The 10526-nt window shown below is 37.2% G+C and overlaps 1 long non-coding RNA gene across 4 annotated transcripts; it reads right to left on the bottom strand.

Annotated features, from left to right (window-relative positions):
- Window positions 1–835: 835 nt before the first annotated feature.
- On the bottom strand, window positions 836–9284 carry LOC148800825 (uncharacterized). 4 transcript variants are annotated; one of them, XR_016085334.1, is made up of 6 exons: window positions 8720–9271; window positions 8337–8628; window positions 4573–4657; window positions 3956–4067; window positions 2593–2643; window positions 836–1041 (listed from the first exon to the last, which is right to left on the bottom strand). It is a non-coding gene; the product is annotated as an uncharacterized LOC148800825 (long non-coding RNA). The 4 variants fall into 4 exon arrangements; XR_016085335.1 differs by having other exon boundaries at window positions 3946–4657; window positions 8720–9284; XR_016085336.1 differs by having other exon boundaries at window positions 3956–4657; window positions 8337–8623; window positions 8720–9283.
- Window positions 9285–10526: the final 1242 nt, after the last annotated feature.

The raw sequence follows: 10526 nt of genomic DNA, 5'->3' as shown, positions 1-10526 counted from the left end.
CCCATTTGATAAAACAAAGCCAGCAGCCCAAGCCCGGATCTGCGGGCTTCATTCTTCAAGCTAAGCTGAGGAGTCAGCATGCCCATCTTCACCAATTGTCCATAGAATGGACTACACATCTCAAAGTGCAGATGCTCTTTAACTGTTTCAGGATTCCTATTGCCTCAAATGTACAATGTATCTGCGGGTACAAAGCTTCTCTTTTTTTTTTTTTTTTTGAGGGTGGGGATCGGGGGACCGTGGATGAAAGCAGTGGATATAAAAAGCAAATGAAAGATACCCATTGGATTGGGATCTAATCCTCGGGGACCAAAGACTTTGGGCTGAATTTATAGTCCTAAAAAAGTACTTGGGCACCAACTACCTTTTGCCTTGGGGATGATATTTATGAACCCTGAAAAGACACTGGGCAACCGCGTGCAACAACAACTACGTCTTTTGATGCTGATGTATCGCTAAAGATGTGGCTCAACTTATGATCATAGCCATCCAATGATCCCATGTGGTTATTCTGGGTCCCACCATTATCTACCCAGATGATATACCAAAGTGATAGACTGTCTTTAGAGTCCACTGAACTCCCTATGTCCTTTTTCAAGTGGAGATAACTGAGGATCTGGCTCTTAAAAGGAACAATTGGAACTTTTTGTACCACTGGCAGATGAGAGACTGAATTCCTCAATTGGGATTGTAGTCCTTGTACAAGAAACCTTTGCTGCACTGTGGTTTATGTTTGGTTCCGCAAGGGCTATAATGTAGACCCTGTATCCTCTAGATAAAAATTTTCAATTCAATGGAAAATTGATTATCTAAAGTCAACCAATTAAAAGTTCAAGCCAATGTATGGTGCTATTCATTCAGAACTTTTGTTTCCTCTAATACAGTGGATAACTTTTTTTTTTTGGTTAAAAATTTGATGACTTAAAGACAAAGTGCAACCCAGATCAAATGGATAAGGATGGATCGATTGTGATTTGTAGTCAAAAGGAATTCCAGACATTTCTCTCTGCCATTAAAGAGTTCTTGTACTGTCAGCAAGTCCTGAAAACCAACCATGAGATAGATAATGTCAAACATTGAAAGAAAAGTGAAACTATTGAAAACTATGAGAGTTCAAACTATGAGGGGCAGAATTTGATATATGCAATTCAGAAATTTAAATTTATACTTGTACACTAAGTCCTAATCAGGAATGAAATTTTCTTCTCTAGAGTTTATTCACACACATCACTGCTAACTATCATCAGTTTTCCTTCAAAAACATGCTTAGGGCCACCCATGCTACAATGGTGGGGAGAAATAAAAGGTTCAATGTTGTACAAGTTAGGGCTTTTTACCAGTATTTACACATAATCTCAAATGAAATCAAGAGGAACCAACTACTCAATTAGTGCAACCTAGCATTTCCTAGACATAAACAATCTCATCAGGTGATACTGAAGAAGTCAAGTACCATTTTCTGGGCCATCGAATGGCCAAAAGAAGGTAATATATTGATTGTCAGGGTATACTTGATCACATTACATTTAGTACAGGTTTACCTTTGTAGTATCAATGAAATTGATGGTCAAAGGGCTGACAAAATTGAGAACACAAAGCCCGTTTATTTTCCATGTCAAAAGAGTGTACTGCTTATTGAACATATCTATAAATTCTGAATTTGACCTATAGATTTCCCCAAATGTTGATATAATTTCTGCAAAAGAAAGTTAAGGAAGCTTCCCCCATTTTTGACACTCTTAAAAACATTGACCTGGTAGCTACTGTTTTTACTACCAAAAAGAAAAAAAAAGGTAGCAACTGTTTGCATTAGGCACAGATGTTCTTCAAAGAGGGTGGGTCTTGCACAATGGTTGGGTTGCTCCATTGTGCCCTGTGTGACCAGGGTTCAAATCTTGGAAACAGCCTCTGTATGTGCAGGGGTAAGGCTGTGTACATCTGTCCCTCCACAGACCTCACATTGGTGGGAGCCTCATGCACTGGGCTGCCCTTTCTATGTCCATAAAAAACAGACAAAAAGAATAGAGATTAGCTAAAGAACAAATAATAATGAAGGAATACATGGGAGGTCACGCAAGTTGCTAATGCAAAGTTATCCTCAAATCCCTCATCCCACATTCAACTCACCAGCTATAGAAGATAATGTTAGTTATGCAACATCATATAACAAAATTAAGTTTCTTTTGGCCTTTATTTTTGTTATTTTTGTTTCGTCTGAGACAAAAGAATGCTAAGATTTGATGGTCATTATAATTTGCTTCTGCTAAAGCAGAAGACATAGCTGGTCCCAACCCCCTGGAGCATATGCTCATGTACAAAACACAAAAAAGACATGTTTCACCGAGAATATTACAGATTTTTTATTAATCCATAGAGTTGAGCAACAGTAGAACATTCTTTTTTTGTAGATAGAATTAGTTTTGTTCATATACTCATCCTTAACTGCAATACGAAAAATTTATGAAAAAACTCAGTCTTTAAGAAGTGGGACACTACATGGTCAGTCCCAGGAAATAAAGGTTGCAGATTAAGGTGAAGAAAGATAGATAAATGCTGGTTTGCATGACAAAGGACAACCAAGTTATTCTGTACCTGAAAATCACTTGACAAGTCTTTAACATTGTCTTCAAAGAGCTTTCTCTCCTGCAAAACAGAAGATGCATCAGGCAACAAGAATCCAATGATTAATTAACAAGTAGATAGGCACACCTTAAAGATGGAAACAAGATTCTAAATATCGATACAGGCTGATATGCCGGTTGGGATGTATCAGCCTGTATGATTAGGTGCTTCTCTTTCTTTTTTTTTTTTTTTTTCAAACCGGTTCAGTGAGTTGGTTTATTGCCCATCTACCCCCTGAACCAGGTCAGACCCCGAAACACCCACTATAGGGGCGTATTGGGGAGTCACTGATATGATACATATCAGCCGATACACCCCGATACGTTGTGAAATTTAAATCCTTGCACAGAAAAGGAAAAAGAATTATCGATAGATAAAGATGAAAAGATTCTTGAGTTTCTCATAAGCTTTTAGGCATATCTTCTTATATTTCTTAATGCCACTCGAAAATGATAGATAATTGAGGTCTCAAACATGTTTCAAGGAAGGAATTTCTGAGGAAAATATTGGCATTGAACAAATTGAATAACTAAATATATTACAGCAAAAAAGTCAGGTACCCAGCTAGTCACAACCCCCTGGCAATTCTTCATTGCCATTGTAAAAGTATTCCCTGTCCATCCACTCTGGAATTGAAAAAAGCTTGAGCTTTATATTCTCTAGACAAGATGTCAGTTGAGACCTGCCAATTAAAGCTTCCAGCTGCAGGTCAGAACCAGATCTGTTCACTAAGTGCTCAAAGACAATTATTACATTTCCTTTAAAGATAGTGTGTAGAAGGTTAGATCAGTTGATCAGGCTTTTGTCTAGAGATTCCCTTAGGTAGGAAGGACTCAACAGATGGCAGGCACATCAAGGGGTTAAAACTAGCATATTCAGTAGGCTTGTCTGGGCTAATAGTGGCAATCACATAGTTGGGGCAAAGCTTAGATGATGAAATAGGATTCATGTAGACAACCCCATATAGTTGGGACAAAGCTTAAATTATCAACACATCATCGAAATTATAAGTTTGAATATTTTAGGGGTGAAAGGTAGAAATAAGGTTCCCATCTTGCAGATAAAATATATTGCGACATATCAGAGGGAGGAGGAAGAAGGTGGACCAAGGCAAGGATCGACAAGAGAAGGGGAAGAAATGGATCAAAAGGGCATTATAATAAGTATAAACCGGTTCTTTTGGAAATCTGGGAATAAAGGTGCAACAACACGGTTATTTTCTATTATCCCTGTTTCGGGTTTGATGTACATACAACTTTAACATTAAGGGATGTTTCGATTATTCATAAAACACTATTGTTTCCTTGAAGTATGAGATAATACCAATAGATACCTTCCTCCTATCACATGTCAATTGCAGAACAGAAACCTGAATCACTTCTCCATCATTGTTTGGAGTTAAACCAATGTCTGAATTGACAATGACCTTCTCAATAACTTTTAAGCTGCAAGACAATTGACATTATGAAAAAGAAAAATGACAGACATATACACTATTAAATGAATGCAATTATACTTTACCTTTAAAGTAAAAAAAGACACAAAATTTAACACAAATATAAAAGGAAATACATGGGCATTGTTGAGAAAATAAGAAACCTGGCCATTAAAGTCTGAATAATATATGTGGAAAGCATTATGTGATTTGGGCCAACAATGGATGTGTTCAACCATGAAGAATCTTAATTTAGACTTAATTGGAGGATGTTCATCCAGTATATTCTTCACTGGGTAGTCAGAGGATGTATCCCCATCAAGAAGCCTTTACAACAGATTCTTGCAAACAAACAATTGGATTGACCCTTCTCATATTTGATTGTTGAGGTGGGATTCATAGTGCTTACCCCCTTTGTATGTGCAATCATATCAGCCACAACATAAAGGTCAGGTCAAAAGAATTTCTGATTTCCCCAAGAATAGTTTTCTCCAATACTTCTATGAATACTGTACCTTAATTTGTCATATGGAAACTTGCATCAGGAGTATTTATTTGTGCAATGCTCTTCAACCTGACAGGAGTACCATAGTACTCAACCTGAAATATCAATTTCCTACATTAAAAGATAAAACTATATAGAGCAAAATAATAATTCGAAAACAGAAACAAGTACAATAACAATAAGGAGGAGAAAGGATCTTCAACCTAATGTTAAAGCACCTAAACATGTTCCCCTTGGGGGATCTTCCACCCAAATCAAACCCTAACACATGTTCCCCTTCTTAGGGGATGTTTGATAACAGCTTAAGTGGCCGAACTGAATGACACAGATTTTCCTTTAAGTGGATAAAATAGTCATTATAAATATTTTAGGGGCATAGTAATCTATACAACATTCCATTTAGCCATTTATAACCTCTTAATGAATTATCCACAAAAACACACACACAAAAAAAGTTAGTCAGTTCAGTCACTTAGGCTGTTACAAATGTCCCTTAGCCTCAATTTATAGAACCTGAATGCAATCATCTCATGCTAGAGAAATGCCTGAAGGATACTGAAAACCAAAACGTTGAGTACAAAAGGGTTCCTACTTTTAAAGTGAGTCAGGTCACTGGTTCAGTTGAGCCAAAGGAGATCTATAGTGCTTATATAGAAAGGTATGTGGCTTTTTAATGGATTGGCCACATTCTGTGGCATACAGTCAACTGAAGCACAAGAGAATCATCATCATTGTCCTCTGACTTTCTAGCAATTATTTTGATTTGGCAGTATGGATACCATTCCAGAATCTATTTTACACAATACCATATAATATGTTGGTTTGTCATTAAATGTTTCTTGATTGTGACTCCTTACTGATACTGCAAAATGGCCTACATTTCACATAATAAACCATCATGAACAACTATCCCTTATTCATTAACTATTTGATCTGATTCAAAGTTCCTTTAGATTGGTTAAGTTTTAATTCTCCTTGCCGGATTTTGTTATTCATAGATCACAACATCTGTCATCCAACATTTTGCATTTGAAGACTTATAAGGGGATGAAGGCTTCATAAGATTAGAAATGGAATGAAGGGAACAACAGTTTCTATCATTGCTCTTGTTTTACAAGAGTTACACTGAAAATTAAGTATTCATCTTGTGATTGATTTTGAGATTTAGATTATTTTTCTTCACTCTTAATCATAGGATGCTATTGGTGATATTTCTCAGGATTTAGAAGTGAAGTTTCTTGAGGTAGTATTTATCTCAAATAGATAGAAAATCTATTTGATGTTAAATAGATTCCTCAGGTTCATGAGATATTTATTTTCTGATTAAATTTTCCTAATCATGGCATAAGAACATCAAATCCTTTATTTGGAATATGGGTTTCAGAGTTTCTATTCAAAGCCTTTTATAGGATAAAAACTATATCTACCAACAAGCACAATTAATGCAAGTTCTTGTTCTCAATCCAGAACTTGGGCTTCAATTCTTCCACTGAGTGCCTTCAAAGTTCCTGTTAGAGAATATCAACCTATTCAGGGACCTCACCTAACAGCTTAAGCTTTTAGGTTGAATGGTTCTTTGAGATGGTATCAGAGCTATTTTGACCAAGTGGTCTAGTGTTCGATCCTCATTACCCCCACTATAATTAATTAAGTTTCAGCACAAGGTATGGATGGGCCTGTGCTTGTTCACACTTCAAGCCCAATGGGCTTTCGTGAGGGGGTGTGTAAGAGAATATCAACCTATTCAGGGACCTCACCTAACAGCTTAAGCTTTTAGGTTGAATGGTTCTTTGAGAGTTCCCTTCTCAGTTCAAATCTCTGAGCATTGTAGTATCCTTGATAAACCTTAAGCCTAATTTTCTAAGTAAAACCATAAACCAATTATCATCTTGCCCCTTCAAAATCCTAACTTACAGAGTTTGGAGATTTAACAGGTTGTCCTAAATTAGTCCTTTACTTGCATTTTTCATTCTATTGTCAGTCACCCCATGGAGGTTCACCTACAAAAATTTCATCCAACCATCCAAGTAGTATAAATGTTGGCAATAGTTCTAGTGGACTACTTTGAATGGTTGAACAACATCTGACACAGATGCAGCACATTCAGAGAGAGGGAACGTCTGCAATGAACAAATGCAATATAAGTAATATTGATTAATCTTGGGAACCTTTATAACTTTAAAAGTGATTTTCCTTATGTAACCACATCTCTATTTGAACCCCAGGAAACTAATTTCTCTCTCTTACATCCTTCACATGTAGAGATACAACTTTGGTTGAGATGGGTTGCATGGAGTTGAGCTAAACCAACCCAACTTAACACTTGAGTGCTGAACTCAACCATAACCTGAACCAGGCAAACAGGTTGAGACTGGATATAATCAAGATGAGAAATAATACAAACATGGCTAGAGATAACAATATGTAATTCTGATTGATACTTGAACTGATCAGAGAATTCCATTACAGGCTCTCTAGTCCCCTTGCCTGGAAAGTAAGTGGGGCCTTGGCAGTCCATGTACTGTTTCCTACACATTATCCATGAATAAAATACTCTATTTTGGTTGCTGATTAGAAAAAAATAAATTGAGGAAAAATAACATACTAGGAGACATTCATAAGATTTGGACACTTCTAACATACGATTCCTGCCACTAGATCAGTTTCCTATTACTTTGCTACTTGTTTCAATATACATATTAAACAGATAAATGTCAGGTTTTGGTTGCCTATGGACTCAATATGAAGCTTACCTATTAGAATGTTGTTTCAAGGGATACTTCTTTTCTTATGTTAATATGTAACAAAAAGCAGGATAAAATGGTCCCCTTGTTTGATTTATAGTATTTTATCATAAAATTATTAACTTCAAAGGGTAAAATCCTAGGTGGCACATGCCTAGTTGCCTACTAAATAAAGCACAAGAGGCATATGCCTTATGTTAGAAAATAAAAAACCTATTCAGGGACCTCACCTAACAGCTTAAGATTTTAGGTTGAATGGTTCCTTGACATGGTATCAAAGCCTATTTGACCCAAGTGGTCTAGTGTTCAATCTTCACCGCTCCCATTATAATTAATTAAATTTCAGCACAAGGTATGGTTGGGTGGTGGGCCTGTGCTTGTCCATGCTTCAAGCCCAATGGGCTTTCGCGTGAGGGGGGCATGACAGAAAATAGGAAAAGTATTCAGGGACCTCACCTAACAGCTTAAGCTTTTAGGTTGAATGGTTCCTTGACACCTTACATGAGACATACCTTTATATGTACCCCTATACCTGGAGGTGATGCCTCCATCACTTTCAAAACCCTGATTAAACACCAACATGAGTTTGATGATGTTAGCCTTGGAAAATCAAAAGTGAGCAATCCGGTATATAAAATCTGCAGACTGGGTGACCAGCCCATGGCAGAATTAATGCCAAAATGTTGATTCTTTACAAACATTCAGATATAAAATTGTCGTCCTTGGCAAATGCTTTGGTTTCTATTTCTTCGAATTTTATGGTTCAATTTTCTGGTTTCTATTATTATGAATATTGAAATTTTCAGATAAAATACATTCAAATAGAGTTTAGATGAAGCTAGACCTAATCAATACCAATTTGCATGCCAGAATTATATATTTGCTAATTCAAATTTATGTTTTGTTGTGTTTCATAATTTTGCGGCCTTGATATATCTTAGCAGTCATTTCCTATTTGTGCAACTAACTAACTACAAAAGAGCATCTGAACTATAAGACAAATATTGCAGACCTACAAAAAAAATCATACCTCAATTCCATCTAGCATGGCCTGGTTTACTCACTCTGTCCTTACTGCATAGAAATTTCCTCGAACAGTTTCAATTAGTCTTTTTCATCCTTCCTTTCCGAAGAATAACAAAATCATTTAATGTTAGTAATTGCTAAAATGAAAGGAATCCTGATAGCAACTTTAGGAGATTACTCCACAACAATTATTCTTTTCAAGCTCAAGCCTGCACTGCACTATACCATGATAGACCCACTCGCAACATTTTTCTAGCTTCGATTTCTTCAATGGTGCATACCTCAGAACTCCTGCGCTGGATACGAAATAGGAGCAAAATCAGAAATAAAAAACATCAGAGAAAAAAGGGGGAAACCAGAATTGTGTAAACACTTGATGAAAACAACCTAATTGCAAGTATAATGAAGAAATGATCCAGGAATGGACTCGGCTCTTCTGTTCCGATTGTTTAGCAACGACGAGCTGTCCAGGAAATTTCCTGGCGGCAAACTGAAGATTTGCATAATTTGCAGCTGAGCTCCAGGAAGCCACGTTTGAGCATGTGGAATGGCATTTCATGTAATTGCTTCCTCTGCAGTGAGAATCTGAAGGTATTCTCTGTTACTAAATCGCTTCTATAAACAGAGATGCTCTCCAACTAATTTTAAAAGGCCATAAAACTCAACAAAAGACTGCCCACTGTAAAGATTGACTGGCCGAGTATTTTGGAATTTGGAAGCTGCATGGCCAAATCAGCTGACCATATACCAAATTCCACGTTAAAACTTAAAACTCCGAGTTTCCAGCTGAATTGAAACAGAGTGAGGGACTTCGGATCTCCTGCGCACAAGAACTCTGCCCACGTCTTCCTACATAACTTCGCAGCCACACATGAGGAACATCTCATCTCCGTTCCCTATGTGTGGCTGCGATGTTATATAAGTAGATGTGGACAGATTTCTACAGGAGATCCAGACTCGAGGGAGATAGGTAGCTCTCAACTGACTAAGACGAACTGACTCGGATCGGCAACTCCCACATCCCGTATAAACAAACCGTTACGTGAACAAAATTGGTTGGTGGATCACAAAACAGCTGACGACGATTCGGGGAGTAACTCGATCGTGTCTCATTGAGAAACCGAACGATCCATAAAATCGTCAGGTTAACATCAAATTCTATCAAATACTTGAGAGGTGGAATTTCAAAAAATAATTAAATAAATAAGTAAAGGATAAATTTTTTAAACTATTTCTAACTCTACCCTTATCTTAAAGTACGCCTAAGGTTTAAGAAATTGGCTCCACAGCCTGTTACACAGTAAATTTCATCTAATCCGAATTCTCTCTATTCCCACCTCATGTTTCCCCATTATCCTTCCTACTATCTAAGCACTGCACTCTTCGTTACTTTCAATTGTCCCCTCAAACAAATTTGTTTTTTTAGATTTCAGTTTTTAAAGGAGATATGGTATTAAGAGTTTAAGACTAAGATTTTAATTATATAAAAGTTTGTTTGGTTTGTACTACCAAGATGAGAAAATAGGAATATTTGTCCAAGATTCCAATTTTTTCATGTTTGTTTTGGGTGAAAGAGTGAAATGCGACGAGAAATCTCTTCTCAAATTTTGGGACACGGGGTCTCACCAAATAGGTGTGACCCCCAAGGTTCAAAATATTGATACGTCCGATACATCGGTATGGGCGTGTTGGTGGGGTGCCAGAATGATACGTATCGACTGTCTCGATATGCCGGTATGAACATATCGATGGGGTGCCAGAACGATACGTATCGACCGATACGGGCCGATACGTGTCGATACTTTGAACCTTGGTGACCCCATTGAGAAATGAAAACAAACGGCACTTGTGAGAAAATTTTGTTGAGAGCAGCAACCCCGAGTGTCTCTTCTACTTACATGCTGTCCAACGGTCATCTCACCGGTGTCATCTCCAGCAATTTTTTTTTTTTTAAGGTAAGCTCAGTTTTGGCATCCTCGTGATTTTTGTTCATTTTTGTACCATCTTTATATTCTTTCATTGAATGAGTTTCCCCTTCAAATTTCACTGTCGTCTAACTCATCCCTTGGTCGTCCATACCAATCTCCATTGCTAGAAAATGTTTGATCTACCGTTCAAGGCAATCATTTTAACATCGGAGCTCTAAATCTGGCTTCCAACGTCTGCCTCTTCCAGAGTTGGTGTTTTTGTAGAT

Source organism: Nelumbo nucifera, chromosome 4 (genome assembly GCF_055504915.1).
Source record: "Nelumbo nucifera cultivar China Antique chromosome 4, China Antique-T2T, whole genome shotgun sequence".
NCBI classification, from domain to species: Eukaryota; Viridiplantae; Streptophyta; class Magnoliopsida; order Proteales; family Nelumbonaceae; genus Nelumbo; species Nelumbo nucifera.
Note: the sequence above shows the minus strand (reverse complement) of the source record. Positions and strands in the feature narration are given on the sequence as shown.